At 39.6% G+C, this 16,808-nt stretch overlaps 1 protein-coding gene across 1 annotated transcript in view; it reads right to left on the reverse strand.

Moving 5' to 3' along the window:
• The window catches only part of sfmbt2 (Scm like with four mbt domains 2), a 180,145-nt gene extending 179,965 nt beyond the window's left edge, over window positions 1–180 (reverse strand). The window contains exon 1 of the mRNA XM_068005104.1: window positions 91–180. The gene's annotated coding sequence lies outside the window, so the exon portion shown is untranslated. The remainder of the gene's footprint in view (window positions 1–90) is intronic.
• Between the last annotated feature and the right edge of the window lie 16,628 nt (window positions 181–16,808).

The raw sequence follows: 16,808 nt of genomic DNA on the forward strand, positions 1-16,808 counted from the left end.
TCCAGCGTTACAATCGAGCAGAAAACGACGGTCTCAGGCAGGCTAGGTGTCCGGCCACCTAAAGAAATTAATCGTGGCCATCTAACTTACCGGCAGCAAGTTTTTTTTCTTAGTGTAAAAATGTTACCCCCGTCGTTTCAGTGATCAGTTTTTGAAGCCGATCTCTTTTCTAGCCTCATTCCAATATGGCATCCTCTCGGTGCGCATGCGTTTACCAATTATTTTCCTGCCAACTCCTTATGACCTTTACAGCAGTTGCAAATTTTGAAGACTAATCCTTAGCCAATTATAAATCGATTTTTTGGATCCACGCCCAACTTTTTTTTTTCGCCCGCCCTTTTCCTCTATCCTTGTGTAAGAAAAAGCAATCAACACAAACGTTACTAATCTTCTGATTGACATCATTATCCGGGCCTTGTGATCACTTATATTTGAAATCATTTAGATCTGGCCGCTATGAAACTGACACGTTTTCTTAAAAAAGGAAAGTTCGGGAGGGAGAGAGCAAAGATGTGTGTAACTAAAAATCGCAACTATTGCCTGCCGAATAAGCACACCACGTAACCCGTATAATCCAGATCTTACGACCGTGCTGTTTAAACTCGTCGATTGCGAAACTGATACATTCTAGGAAACTTGAAACTCAACAAAAAAAAAATTGCAGCAACCCGCAATGTGTGGCGATGTGAAATTTACATTATTTTTCTTTCGCTGATAGTAATCGGTGCGGGGTTTTACATTTTATTTTATTAAAAAAAATACAAGTGTTCGACTGGCTTGGCGTTTTTTTGTTTATACGTAAACCGAGGTGTTTGACGCTGCAGTGCATGTCTGTAGTGATGTATCCACTTCTTGAAAGCTGATTCACACAATGAATTTGGGTGCTGGAAATGGCGTTTCTTTGTGGTATGTTTTTTTGCTGCTGCGCACTAATATGACCGACACAACCGCAAGCATCACCAGACAGCTTAAGCTTCACAATGAAGATTAAATGCTGACGATCGAAATCTCGCAAACATCGCCAACCCGCCCTCACCTACACCCGATTTCCCATCAACGAAACTCTGTTAGTTTGAGCAGAGATCGATCTCTGACACTTTTGTTTTTCAAACGGCACTTCCTTAAATGTCACGATGCGATGTCGAACTTTGTCAATACACCTGTGACTGAATACCTTACCCATTTGAGTTTGTCTACCGTACATATACAATATACACTTGTCGCTATACATACACATCGCGGCTCAAATGTGCTTTACCGCCAAAGAGAGAGGTTGGAGGTAAAACACAAGTTAAAAATTGGAAATATATGTGTGCGTGTCAGTTTCCTTGCAAATTTCATTTAAAGCCACAGTATCTACCAAATGGAACTTATGCGATTTTGTTGTTACCGTGTCCAGTATCATCAGATATGCATTGTTTTATTCTTCCATTTGTGAGACTGACAGTAAATATTATATATGACTCAGAGATGAATCAACATAAAGAAATCCCCACCCACATAACAGCATCCTTCTATATTCCTATGGAGATTTTCATATTGTTACTCTTCTGCCATCCAAAAAAAAATTGGATTTTTAAGCCACGGACAAACAGATAAACCCAGCCCAATATGTGCGACCCAGAAAAAGTTCAAAACCGCAATCGCTCGCAGAGAAACAAAATGTACCATAGCATCGTTTAAATATTGTTGCGCGTCCGACTCTAAGCAGCGAGTGTAACTATTTGTTCAGTACATCACCGTTATAAAAGGGAAGATTTATGGCGACTTAACTGGGATTGTTTAAAAAACGTAGAGCCCGCGTAAATATGTTTTTTTAAAAATACAATCGTATTCAGTGCGCCTCACTTATTCATGTTTGCTAATTCATGATGGTTTTCATCGACAGAAGCCTCACACCCATTCTTTGGGGTGCAGGTTCAAGAGGTTTCGCGTTCGCTTAAAGTTGCCAGTCGACGTCGGCTAATTTTAAACTTCAGTATACAACATAATCTTGCCAAAACCTAACTCCCTGTAACGTATCACCTTGGAACTTAAATGCTGCTTACATCATAGATAAAGAGCAAGGAAAACACTGATATTTTCAATCACTATATTTTCTGGATAGCATATTTTTAAAAAATAGTAACACTCTACATTTCAGTTCTCATCCCTACCCCCGCCACACATAGTAGGTATAAGACTCTTAACAAGAGGCGCGTATTTTACTCGACAATAATGAAAATTGGTATTTTAACAGAGGAAAGAAACACTTCAAAGACTATTACGCAAGCCTTAATAGTTCGTATAATTCTAAATATATATAAAACCACTTAATATCTATTTGTTATTCTGGAAAATGCTATAGCTATGATGACATCCATTTCTATATAACGCTAAAATGATTATGTTTTTATTCTCACACATATGTAACCAACTTATATTGCGTCATATCAATTTTTTGATGCGAAAATTTAAATCAAAGTAACTTATTGATCAGAACTGCTTTTATTTCTCATTGCACAGACCCTCAGCCCGAAACCTAAGTACCCGAGTTCTCGTGGAATATGAACTGCAGGAGATAACAGAGCAATAAATGGCAATCCAGGGTGAAAGTTATTAAGCGACACATTGGAAGCCCCGAAACTGTGAAGCTGTTAGCGGCCAATTAGAGGGAGCTGAGTTTGTGATTTTTCGGCTTTAACCATTCCGAAATAAACAAAAGCGAATATTTGTCAAATATATTGGGGCGAAAATACCATTGACCAACATTGATTTAAATCTCCTTTAAATTGTAAATTCATGAAACAAATCTACTTCTGTTCGATGTGTTGTCCCTCGGGTATAAAGTTTTCTCAGTCTTGGATACCCGACACAATTCGTCTCCTGACTTGGTCGTTACTGCCATCTACTGACTGATAGATGTTACTCTGAGATTCATATGTTGGGGGGGGGAATATATCCCAATTAAATAATGTGGGTTTTCAATTGAGTTTCGTTCTTCAGACAAAATTGTGAATTACAGCTATTTTAAAAAAATAAATATTGAGAGGCCCTACAAAGGAGGAAGTTTTATCATGTTGGTTCAAAGGTGATTTTGCTAGTTACACGTGACCATCTAAAAACGGAAAAGTCTGAAGCCGTAGGAGGGGAAAAGTAGAAACGTTTTTTAAAAAAAATCTGAGCTGACTCGGTAAAATAGTTGTAAACTTTATAAACATCACATTAATTCAACAGTTAATGGTTGTTTTGCACTATTTGGAATGTGTAGGTGGGGGACAGACAGGGGGTTTAAAATGTATGTTTTATTAATAAACCGTTCAGTTAATTTACCAATACATTAAGCTTACGCTTCCCAGGGGATATCAGCCTTTTCGAATGACTAGTCTTAGCATTGCGGTATCGTATTGAACAGAGAATACAAGAACTATAGGTTAATAAGAATACAATTCTAATACCTCGAAGTTAAGAGCTACAATGACCCTAATACTTTAGAGTTACATAATATCGTTACTAATTCGCAGAGAATCTCTGACTTTCCGTGTACTCGAGGGATTTCCCAAAGGTTTGCGCGGAGTTTTGTAATTCTCTCGCAAATTTCCACTATGCAGTATAAGACTCCAACCAAAAATAAAGTCTCATATTATACTTTATTTTCTAAAAGAGAATCTTCAACAATCGGTACAATGCAAACAAAAATTACACGTGCCCTGCTTCTTAAACAACACCGGCGACTCTCAATGCAATTAAGATATTTGATTTACAGCAGAAAATGCAGAGTTCATGTAGGGCCAACATCGATGATGCCTGTAAAATGATGTAGTCTATTCAACAGAATACTATTACTAATCACAAGGACTTCTTTCAAATACTACACACGGTCCCTGCTGTAAAGGCCTAGAAACTGGGTTAAAATTGCTGCATTGTTATAACATATATGTTGTGTTTATTTGTAGCTCCACATTTTCCTTCCATCTCTGTAGGGCCAATTATTTATTAATCACATTTTCCAATAAATATAGGAACAGGAATAGGGTATTGGTCCCATCCAGTTAAAGAGGATAATGGATTCCACCATGTGAATTTCATATCTAGAAAATCTATGTCTAGTATATTTTTATTCTTTTAGTTGCAATATTCTTTCACCAGAAATGGAGGTAACATTGCATGGCAAAGTTCTAAATTGTATGGACATTTCAGGCCACTGTACAAATAGCTGAGTCAGAAATCAAAGCAATCACTGTACCTACACCCACAGCATATCAGGCCAGTACACATTTCATCTTTAAATTGCTCATTCCTCCAGTCCAAATTTATATTTTTCAAGCCTTCCAGACAAGAATTCCTACCACATTTTCTTTGCCTTAATCAGTACAACTTTAATTAAAGTCAGATTTTCACACAAGTTCAACATGACCAGTGCAATTTCTTCCATGTTAAATGGAGCAAGACCCCTACTCTTTGAAATGGAGGATCAAGAAACATTATCATAATAGCAGAGGCTGAGATGGCTTCCCCCCAGCTGCAGGGCTGTCGTCATTCTGGCCTACCTGCCACTGTTGGAGAGAAGCTAAAAGAAAACTGGAACAAAAGAAAGTGTGAAACTAAAAGAGCCATTTCAAATTAATGAATCCACCCCTTCCATTAAATCATGTACTATTCACACTCTCATGGACTATGCTCCACTAATTTAATCTCCTGAGGGAGGTCCAGTTAAACATCCAAAAAGATAAAACTGACCCTGAAATTTCTCCCTCAGCCTTGATGTTAATCAACTCCAGAATATTAATGTAAGGGTACATTTCCATTACAGTTAACATTGGTGTGAAGTTTCGGCTATATGCTGACACTAAAGTTATCATGTAAATACGGAACTAGGATCTAACCTGACACCAACATAAAGCAAAGTGGGACTGTCTGGAATCTAAGGCAGGTGTAAAAGTGTAGTTTATGTATGCCCACAAGTACTTAGCTCTCTTCTGAGTAGCAGAACTGAAGTTTCAGCTAGGCAGGAGCTGGCCAGTGTAAACAGAATACTGGCTGGCTGAAATTAAAAAGATGGCTAACAGTCTCAGGCTGGTAGTTGCAGCCTATGTGCACCCTAACTTTATAGAAAGCACTATTCTATTCTGGAAGAAGAAATAAAGAACTTGCATCTATATCCATTGATCCAAGATGCGTAGAATCACTGGGCAGCTTTCCTCTGACCTCTTGCCACTTTTGAGCCACAGTTTGCATCTGGGTGACCCTTGAGCACCAATATGTGGTGTCTACCAGCTTACTACATTTCTTCTACAACCGGTGGGCATTCTTTCTGTTCATTTCATTTGATTTGACTCCTTTCATTAAATTTAGTTGTTTATTTAATTTTGTTTGATTTGTAAAAATTAGTTTGAATGGCGTCGTCCCTTTAAGGGATTCTATGTCAGTGCATTTAGGTTCTACTAACCCAGCAGGTTTTCTGGCCTAAATAGAATAGTGCCCTTTCATTGTCTTTTTAAAACCAGTTTGGATGGGCTACCCATCCCAGTAATTTTAATGGTTCAATCTCTTTAAGGAAAGCCCAACCCCACAATTACACTGGCTTACTAAAAATAGGACTCTTTCATGTTATTGATTTTGATATTTTAGTTACTTTTTTTTCTTTCACAAAACAGTTTGAGTTGGTTACCAATTCCTTATCTTCTAATGGTGTTGCCCCTTTAAGGGAAGACACCTGTATCTAAGTGGGGTTGGGTTTAGTCCAAACTGACAGTCCCATCAGGCTTCCTCAAAGTAGAAATCTGGTTAATCTTGGACTCATTTATTGTCTAACCTCATTTTATGGTTTCTTTGCCAATGTGCATTCCCTTAAATTTACCCACATTAAAATTAATTTACATTCCGTAGCGCACCCATTAATATCTCCAGATCCTCGATGCTTGTCAACTAATTACATTGAGTATATTTTCCACTGATGGCTTTTTTTAATAGAATAAGTAGATATAAGTGCTCCCTACTTTATATTGATGTTGACTATTTCTCTAAAAATTACGGATGAAAATAACCCCATAGCGAGGTAACAGTAGGAAATTTTATAAATTGTAAGAAGTGCCCTCTGCCATGTTATTTATGAATAATACAAACAGCAAGAAACCTAAATCAGAACTATGCAAAACTCTGCTACTCACTTCCCCCAGTCAGAGCTTTTCCATTTGTCATCACTTGCTACTTTCTATTTCCCAGACAATACAACTAGCTAATTTACCATTAGTACCACAAGTCTTAGTTTTTGTTAAAAAATCTCATATGTGGAAATTTATCAAATGCCTTCTGGAAATTTCAATAAAGTATATCCATTGAATAGTTTCAATTCACTGATTTGGTTACTTTATTAAAGAATTCCAGTAGATTTGTGAGGTATAATCTATTGCTTCCAAAATCATAATGAATGTGCTTTATAGTACAATTTCCATTGGGGTTCTAGCAACATCTTGCTGTAATTTCAGCAGTAAGATCAATGGAAATCCCAGAGAAATGGCATAAATGGCCATTTATGTTGCTTCTCTAGGGTTTCCACCAATGTTATGGTGGGAGAGCAGAAGAATCCCTGTGGAAATTCTATCCCATTTTCTAAATATTCTCCAGATTTAGTGGCCAAACTTTCTAAGTTCAAGAGTTGGAAAGAGAAAATGATATTTGACAAAGAGCTTCAAACGTTCAGGCCCTTTTACAATGCAGCTTGGGTCCTGGGAGAGTGATGACAAAGGTAGATCTCTGTTGCTGTTGACTTTACAAAGGTGGGCCATATATGTTTAGGAGCAGTAGAAAAACTATGCATCTTGATCCATGCCACTCTATTACAGTAAAAGTGCCTTAAATTAAAATGTACTACTAGGTATCTTAGTATGGATATGTCAGTTTAACATATGGCACATTTATTTTGTTGAGTAGAGTTGCAGCAACAGAATTCCTGTCATTTTGAAGAAAAAGTTAATAGTTTCCAAAAATCCCAGCAATTAGCATTCAGAATTAGTTATAAGAAATACAATTCAATATTTTCTGGTAACAAATAATGAAACAACACCACTATTGATAGTAATACTGAATGATTTTATTATTGAAACTACAGCAAAAATATGCTAGCATTGCACAAGGTACAATCAAATTAGCACAACCTTTGACATGTTTTTTCGTTATTTTGTTTAAATCCAGTTTCTATTCATTTGTGCATGAACATAACAAGTTTGAAATTTGAGTGTCAGAGCAGATGTGAACTTTGATTTCATAATGTTGAAGGGTAGAAAAAAACATATTTGCACACACAGGTGAAACTGAACATGGAAATCAGACAAAGGGTACAACAACAACTTGAATTTATATAGCGCCTTTAACATAGTAAAACATCCTAAGGCGCTTAAAGTAACAGTATTGAAGTTTGGGTACAGTCCTCCAACGTAAAGCTCAAAACCAACATTTTGAAAACACTTCACTGCATACCCTGGTTTTGGATTCTATAAAGTAGAGACTTCAGCTCAGCAGCAACAATTTTCCAAAATTCTGTGTAAAATCAGAATCTAAAATTGTGCCAGAGGACTGGTGGATCGCAAATGTAACACTCTCTTCAAAAAAAGGTTGCAGAGATAAGCCAGGAAACTATAGAGCAGCTGTTGGTAAATTAGTTGAATCTATAATACTCGATGAAATTACTAAGCAATTGGGGAAAGATGAATTAAATAGGGCCAGTCAGCACAGATTTATAAAAGACAGATATTTGATAAAATGTAGCATAAGAGATTTATGGCAAAAATAATGGCACATGGAATTAAAGAAACAAGGCCATATGGATAGAGAGATGGTTGGATGGCAGAAAGCAAATGATAGGGGTAAAGGAAGTTTCTCTGACTGGAAAGATGTATTGACTGGGGTCTGTGTTGGGTCATTTTTAATTACCATATACATAAATGATCGGGACTTCGGAATTGAGAGAACAATATTGAAATTCATGGCTGACACCAAACTGAGGGTATAACAATTCATGATGAGGATAGGCTTCTGCTTGCAGGATGGGCAGATAGGCAGACAATTTTCTGAAATTATGATCCTGATAGGGAGCCTGACCTGCCGGGAGCACATATTGACAAATCACAGGCTTGAGCTCTCCTGCTTTTTCCTGATCTGCGTCCCCATGAGTGAGGCTCCATGCAGGGAACACCCATTTGTAAAATTGGCCATATAGTGCCTTGTCTATTGCTAATCTAATTTCTCCGAGGATTTTATTGCTAATCCCATCTGCTGCAGGTACACTGTAAATGTTTAATGCTTTGAATTTTCTGACAACGTATGTTTTATTGACCTCTATATATGTTAAAGATTTATAAATTCCTGAGCCAATTTGATTGGATTTGGAATTTGTCCACAGTTTTCATTTGTGAAGACTGATGTAAAAAAATCATTTTTCACATCTGCCGTTTCCTGATCCCTCACAATATTCCAACCCATCTTATCTTTTAAAGGGTTCTGTTGGTATTTTAATAGGCAATATGTTTTGTGCATATATAAAAGGATTATTTGAAGCCCTCTTGCTAATACCCACAATTCACCTTCCTATTGTCTTTTTACCTTTTCTAATCCTCACTTTTGTTATCCTTAACTGTTTTATGTCTGATTCTTAGTTCTCACAACTCCTAATTCATCTTAGCTGCTAGATTACTTTGACCTCTTTATTTAGCAACTGTAGTCTGGGTTTTGCTACTTTACTCATTTCTCTCATAGGAATATATTTTCTTTCCATATCACTTAAAGCAACTTTTAAGAATATCCATTTTCTGGTTTTGCTTTCTATTCAATCCTCCTAATAGTTCTTCTCATCACCCAGAAGATCCCCTTTGGACTGGAAACTGATTAATCAAAATTTCTGAAATGATGACCTCATAAAATGAAAACAAAAATAAATCTTGACATTACAGTATTCAAATGGCACAGAAATTAAGAATTGTTAAGAACCAGGAAAAAGCCATTCAGCCCAGTGATTCCATCCCTTTTTCTTAAAATAATTCTACCTATTCCACCTTCTCACCATATCTCTCAATATCTTCTCTCTCCAGAATTACATTGAATTGTCTCTTGAAGTCAATTATACTGCCTGCTTCAGTAACCTTCCCTGGTAACTTAATCTACAACTCTCGATTCCTTTAGCTGCACAACCTCCTTACTTCATAATGTTTAACTTGTGTCCCCTGGTATTTGAACCGTTTGCCATAATGAACAATTATCCTGGGTCAATATTGCCAACTCTATTCATAATGTTGAAAACTTTAAAGACCCCTCTTTAAAACAAAACTGTCCAATTTCCTTAACTTTTCCTCATCACTTAAATTCACACAGACTCACCGTTGTTGTTTGCCTTTATTTCATGGAGAAAACACCAAGGAGAAAAACTACAGACTTTGTAAGACAGCATACACAGACCATAGCTGGCAGTTAATGTATTGCTGTTTGAAGTACCTGTTCAGAATAGGCTTTCTAGATTAAACGGCTTTATTATAGCCCAATCAAAAACCAATGTTTTTAGCAGGAAGGCTGAATCATTCATTCATAGAGGGTTCCTGTTGACTTCTCAACAATGCTGGTACCCAGTTAACATTAAAGACACTGAAGGCCACTTATAGTGAGTTCTTTGCTCAAGGCAATTACTTGTGCAGGAACTTTTAGCCGTGAGAGATTCAGACCAGGAACTACCTACTTGAAAAATCTAAACACTGGACCACAAATGCCCTTCGAAGAATACTTCTCAGCTCCCCTGGTTTCCAGTAGGGAGCTGAGCCATTCAGATCAGGAAGGTACTAGGTTCAATTGTAGATTCTGTGGTGAGTTAGCTGTTCTCAGCTAGGGCATCGTTAGTGGTGTTACAATTGGCCTCAGCACTCATAGATTAGGAAAGAGCACATCAACCAGGGTTCCTGCTCCCGGTCACTATCCAGCTACCCATGCTGGAAGTGGTCACTCCCAGACATCGGGTAAGGACAAGATTAGGTCAGCTGTGAAACGTTGCACCCTACCTCATGATAAAATATTTTCCAAAACTCACTATCAAGGCTCACATGTGACTAATGAGTAAGGCTGATTAGCATCCCTGGAATTACAGCCCAGCAAAGAGTCAACATCTTCAGGAGAAGAGGGGAGGGAAGAAAATTGTTGAGAAAAGGGAAAAGTACAGTTTTGCAGATTTAATTACTTAAAGCTTAAATGTATAACTCACTTAAGTGTGTCAGAGTCTAAAATGCTGATTTGTCCTGATAACTTACTACTTTTTTTGTGTAGTATATTGTTGTTTGGTCTCCAAATCTGACTCCATCAATTAAATTCTTCACTGTTCCATACATTGTACAGTACATTAAGCCAATTTAAATTTGGCTATAAGATGTTAGGAAACAAGACAACAACTTTGATTTTAAAATAAATATAAGACAATTTTTAAAATTAATTTATGATCTTATCTTCAAATCATAATCACACCCCAAATATATAAGCTGTAATAATCCTAAGAAGGAAAAAGACCCCATTCATTTTCAATTGTGTAAGAAATAACCTGTTTAATCGTACAATAATTGCCAGTGCTGACATAATGCAGTTAGGTGGTAAGGAACTGTACGGATCACGTGTTGTTAACATGAATGGAAAAAGCAGGCTGTGGGATTGGATACAAAAGCCCTAGAGGAAAAGTATGAGCAGCAACACATACAGAGCAGAATTGACGTTGGTATAAATCCTACAGTTAGCTTGGAGCGTGTAACAGGCTTTAACACAATCTGGCAAGGCTAATGACTTCATAAACTGCCTGAGTTTGAGTCAAAAAGTTCATTACAACATTAGAAACACTCAACTGTGTTACAGACTTGTAACACACTCCCTGCCATCTGTTATTTTATATGCAAAATAACCCTCCTACCCTGCCATCCTCCCAAAAAAAGATAAAGTTAGAAAACAAAGCTAGCCGTAAGTATTATTTTGCCTTGAACACTGGCTAATTTAAAGTCATGATTCATTTGCACTACAGTTGCCGTTGGGCTTGACTTTGATGGCAGCATTACAAGGTAAATGAGGTGATATCACTGCCTCTGAGGGTGCTGAGACCCATCTGAAGAACTGGTTTTCCCCAGCGCTTCCTAAGGCAGTAGCAGTGGCAGCATAAACACTTGCCTCCAGTGGCATGAACTGCCAGACTTTTCCAGCCATGGGCAGCCTGTGTGCTGAATCCCACCTGTACAGGCCGGCAATGCATTTTTCTGACCTCTGACCTATAATGATCATCACCAACCATTGGGTAAGGATTGGATACGATTGTGAACTGTGACTTTCAAACAACTGTGCATGTTCTGTTGTCTGTCTGCTGCCGCTGGTGTTGTGGAATTCATCCCACAATGTAAACAGGGTGGGGTTCCACAGCACCGAGAGCTGTTATTACAGCTCTAAGTGCAGAACTACATCTTCTTGAAATAGTTCCACGATATAAGTGCAGCATAAAGTTTGCTGTGTGTCAGAAATGCCACTGCTTCTGTTTCAATGGATAAGTGTCAATCAGTCACAAAAAAGTAGCTTGGTGCACAGAGTTAAGTGAGATATGAAACTGGCCCTGATGCATTTGTGACCTTTAATTTATTACATAGAATTATGTAGAATTATGTAGAATTACACAGAATGCATAGCACAGAAACAAGCCATTTGACCCAACAGGTCTATGCCGGTGTTTATGCCCCACACAAGCCTCCTCCCTCCCTACTTCATATAACCCTTGTAAACAATTTTACGACATCAAGTTATAGTCCAACAAATTTATTTTAAATTCCACAAGCTTTCGGAGGCTTCCTCAACCCCAGTCCATCACCGGCATCTCCACATCATATAACCCTATCAACATATCCTTCTATTCCTTTCTCCCTCATGTGTTTATCTAGCTTTCTCTTAAATGCTAGTTGCCTCAACTACTCCTTGTAGTAGCGAGTTCCTCTCTCTGGGTAAAGAAGTTTCTCCTGAATTTCCTACTGGATTTATTAGTGACTATCTTATATTTATGGCCCCTAGTTCTGGTCCCCCCCGCAAGTGGAAACTATGGGAGTTATATTGGATAACCCCCGTAACCGGGCGTGGGGGTCGCGGTGCGCGATTAACCCATGCCCAGTCATTAAGATGCAGGCAGCACGTAACATTCATGCTGCCTGGTGACTTACCTGATTGCAGCGTCCAGCCAGTGCTACCTGCAATGTTAAGTGGCTGCTCACCAGCAGGGGGCCCAGATATCGCGAGTTGGCTACCACCACTTAAAGGCTACCTGCACCTCTTAAAGGGGAGGTACAGTGTGGCTGCAGGAAGTGTTTGAAGTAAATTGGGAAGAGAATCTGTGCTGTGATATAGTGCAGCATGGTGATGATGGGACCTCTGGAATTTTTAATGAGCAACAACTGGGCTGCTCAACATTTGTGAGACTCTGATATTTGCAAAGTATAAGCTACGGGTCCGCACTGAGACTGAACGGAGATCAGACATCACACACGTAAATCACAAATGCAGCTCCCATCCCTATGTTTACAAACTGTTGAGTTATGTTAAAACATTGAATAAAGGTTGCGCACTACTAAATCCCACATTTTCCAATCTGCATGCCAGACCCACCAATCTGCCAATCTGAGTTTGTACCGGGCCTGCAAGAGAGCGTGCATCAAAGTTTTCTGATGATGCACTAGAGGCCTTGGTGCAAGAGATCGATAGAAGGAGGGGCATCCCATATCCGCGAGGGCGGGGGGCAAGAGTCCCTCCAGACACATGCTCCCGAGACAGTGGGAGGCAGTAGGGGACGACGTCAATATCAGGCACATAGCAGCACGAACATGGATGCAGTGCGGGAAGAAGTTCAATGCTTTGACACGAGTGGTCAAGGTGAGTGAGGTCAACTGTCAAATGACATCTCCTACCAACTGCACCACAAGCCGCATCCACTGCTCCATGCACTACACCTCCCATCACCCACCTACCAACAAACTCTTTCAATCAGTACTCAACTCTTCCAAATCAGATGCTTCCTCTCACCCTCACACATTACCACTGTTGCAAGCCACACACCCACTTAGCAGCTATTCAACGATAACAGCCACATCACCCAAGCATCTTACAGGACGCTCACCAACACACATCCTGCTTTCTTGCAGGAGAAGGTGGTGCATAACAGGAGGCAGCAAGTGGCAGTGGCTCCGTGGAACATGAACCTGCTGTCCTCTCTCAGGATGACAGCATTCCTGTCCCACCCCTGCCACTCTGCCAGTGCCCTTCCTGTTGCCTGTCAGCTAGCCAGCCCACTCCTAGAATATTGAAACTTTATTATAGGAACATAAGAAGATAGGAACAGGAGTAGGCCATTTAGCCCCTCGAGCCTGTTCTGCCATTCAATGAGATCATTGCGTCTGTCCCTTTAAATCAGCATTGCACACTGATCTACTGCATATTCTCCCTACTTTACATGCTGCCGGCATTCGTTATCTGCGTGTGTGTGAACGCCTTTACCAATATGGCGTCCGGCACACGTCACGCAAGAAGTATGTGCGTATTCCGGATGCCATTTTGGATCCTTAGGAATTCGCATAGTGCCTACACAATGGGTGCTACACGGCCCAATTTAGAGTCCATCTTCTCTACATCTACCCTATCAAACCCTTTCGTAATCTTAAAGACCTCTATCAGGTCACCACTCAGTCTTCTCTTTTCAAGAGAAAAGAGCCCCAGTCTGTTCAATCTTCCCTGATATGTATAACCTCTCAGTTCTGGTATCATCCTAATAAATCTTTTTAGTACCTTCTCCAGTGCCTCTATATCTTTTTTATAATATAAAGACCAGAACTGTTCACAGTACTCCAAGTCTGGTCTAACCAAGGTTCTATACAAGTTTAATATAACTTCACTGCTTTTTAATTCTATCCCTCTAGAAATGAACCCCAGTGCTTGCTTTGCTTTTTTATGGCCTTATTAACCCGTGTTGTGTATCTGTACCCACAGATCCCTCTGCACCTCTACTCCATTTAGACTCTTATTATCCAAACAGTATGTGGCCTCCTTATTCTTCCTACCAAAATGTAATTATTCATACTTACCTATATTGAAATTCATTTGCCAATTACATGCCCATTCTGCAAGTTTATTAATGTCTTCCTGTATTTTGTTGCAGTCCTCCTTGGTATTAACTACACCCCCCAATTTGGTGTCGACCGCAAATTTTGAAATTGTACTTCCGATTGCCGAGTCCGAATCATTTATGGTGAACAACAGTGGTTCCAGCACCAAACAGCACTTCCCATCTTTTGCCAATCTGAGTAACTACCTTTAACCCCTACTGTCTGTTTTGTAGCCAGCTTGCAATCCATCCTGCTACTTGTCCCCTGATTTCACATGTCTGACTTTAGTCATGAGTCTACTATGTGGTAACTTATCGAAGGCCTTTTGAAAATCCAAATATATTACATCTACTACATTACTCTTGTCTAACCTTTCTGTTACTTCTTCAAAGGTGTTTAATTTATATTAAACATTCACTGTAGAGAGAATAATTGTAAGGTCATGACAAAAAAACATGAGATGAATAGATACACTCCTGCATTTTCTGGCTGTAGGACCCATCGTTTTTTAAATTTTCTGGTGAATATTTTTGTTTATCAAGGTTTAGAGTGGTTTGGTGCTGGGGGAGGAATGCATTCCCATTTCAGGCATCTAATGTCAGCATCAAGCACTCTCAGATTAGCTTTAGCACGGTTAACTGCATATTAGAAGTCCTTGGATACTTTCCCAAGAATCTGCCTCAGCCTCACCCTCAGAAGAACATGTCTCATAGTGACATATTTCCCATTTTTTAAACCAGTCACCCTGTAGCCTCTCTGAGTGAGGTTGCCAATTAACAATTTAGTGTTAATGATTGCTAAATTGCTTACACCCACTAAAGACTAGGTTGAGCCTGCTCAAACTCATTTTATAAGATTACATTTTTTAACAAACAAAAGAGTAGGCCTAGGCTTTTCTGCATCTATCAAGTATCTACATTTATCTACAGGGTTAAAGAGCAGTATGTACTGGCACAGTGCACCACTGAGGTAGGGTACTTGGCTGTACCCATGATTCTCTGCATAGCAAGTTGATAATTTTGGCCATGTTGGCAGGGAAGTGCACTGCACTACATGTGTCTGGTTAACCAAGGGGCTGAAAATTGGTGGGTGAGTAACCTCATACTGTGAGAGACAGTTTCTGCTAGCTCAGTTCAAAAGAGCACTGGCAGAGATCTTGGAGTATCACTGCAATGCCTCTTGGATGAAAAATAGATTGTACCTGATTAGCGATCGTTGGTGAGAAATAAAATCTAAGTGGTTGGAGATGATGGGAAGGAGGATGCCTAAATAATGATTGAAAAACTAAACTCAAAACCTTGCATTAAAAAAAGAGGGAAAAAAAATCCAAAATTGAATAGTGCGCATAAGGAGAAAAGAGCAGTGGAAGATTTTAATCTAGTTGGATTTTGTAATTCTTAATCAAACTTACTGACATTTCTTAAATCACTCAATATGACAAATTCAATTCTTACTTTCAGTTGGTTTCTTGCAGTTACATTTTGTTTTGTTTTGTAGCATTTTATTGTGTTTGCGTATCTTAATGCATTTCAGAAAATTCATTTCGGGATTAGCATTGTGTAAGTATTGTGTGACAAAGATGTACAGTGATTTTACAAAATTTATATATGTATTCTTGGTGGGAGTTTTAACCCCCAAGAATGGGTGGGTTGGGTATGGGTGGGTTGTGAAAACCATTGATTCTTGGAGCATGACCACAACCTGTCTCCAACGTGCCCACTTCCGGGTCTAACCGAGGCGCGTTTGGATGCGTGCGAAAAGCCCACTCACCAGAGGCCGTACCTTAATTAGTTCAGGGGGCAGGTATTTATCTCATCAATTAATGTCCTTGTGAGGCATTAAGTAGGTGTTTCTCATTTGAATGTGACTGAACTTTAAATTTAACCTTTCCAGCACGGGTTTCCTGGGGTTCGTGAATCTCGCCAGTGAAACGGAGGTGAGATTGAGCCACAGTTCATGTGGGTATTTAAACTTATGATTGCCCCATCTGAATGAAAGTTCAGTTATTGCAGCTGGTGTCTCAGTTCCCTCTGGCGAAGGTTTGGCAGAGAGTTCTTGTGTTGAGACAGCCTTTTCAAAACTTTGGAGCCTTTAAAACTGACAAGATCAGGATGGGAGGGGACGCAATGGATGTATTCGAGAGGACATCTGAGCAGGAGGAAAATGACCATCCACGGCAGTGACGTTGTGCTGTGTTGGGATCTGCAGGTGCACAACTGAGAGGTGCACAACAAAGATCTGGAGAACAGCAGAGAGAGGAGCTGAGTGGAGAACAGCAGAGAGGGGAGCAACAGAGGGGCTGAGGTCGCAGGATGTACTACCCACAGACAGGGTCTACAGGCAGCGACTGAGCTTCCTGGACCTATCTGAAGAGCAGTGCTTATGCAGGCTCAGATTGAGCCAGCAGGTGGTCACAGACATCTGCAGCCTCCTTGAAGAGGAGCTGCTCCCTTCTGGACCTGGTGGCCATGCATTGCCCGTTGTAGTAAAAGTCACCATTGCCCTCAATTTCTTTGCCTCTGGCTCCTTCCAGTATGCCACCTGAGACATCTTCAGGGTGTGTCAGTCGTCTGCACATAAATGTGTAAGGCAGACGACGGATGGGTTATTTGCCAAGGTGTCCGGCTTACTTGAACTTCCCCTGTGATGACAATAGCCAGAATGAGTGGGCAGTCAGTTTCGCCTCTC

This window comes from Heptranchias perlo, chromosome 24 (assembly GCF_035084215.1).
Source record: "Heptranchias perlo isolate sHepPer1 chromosome 24, sHepPer1.hap1, whole genome shotgun sequence".
In the NCBI taxonomy this organism is placed as follows: domain Eukaryota; kingdom Metazoa; phylum Chordata; class Chondrichthyes; order Hexanchiformes; family Hexanchidae; genus Heptranchias; species Heptranchias perlo.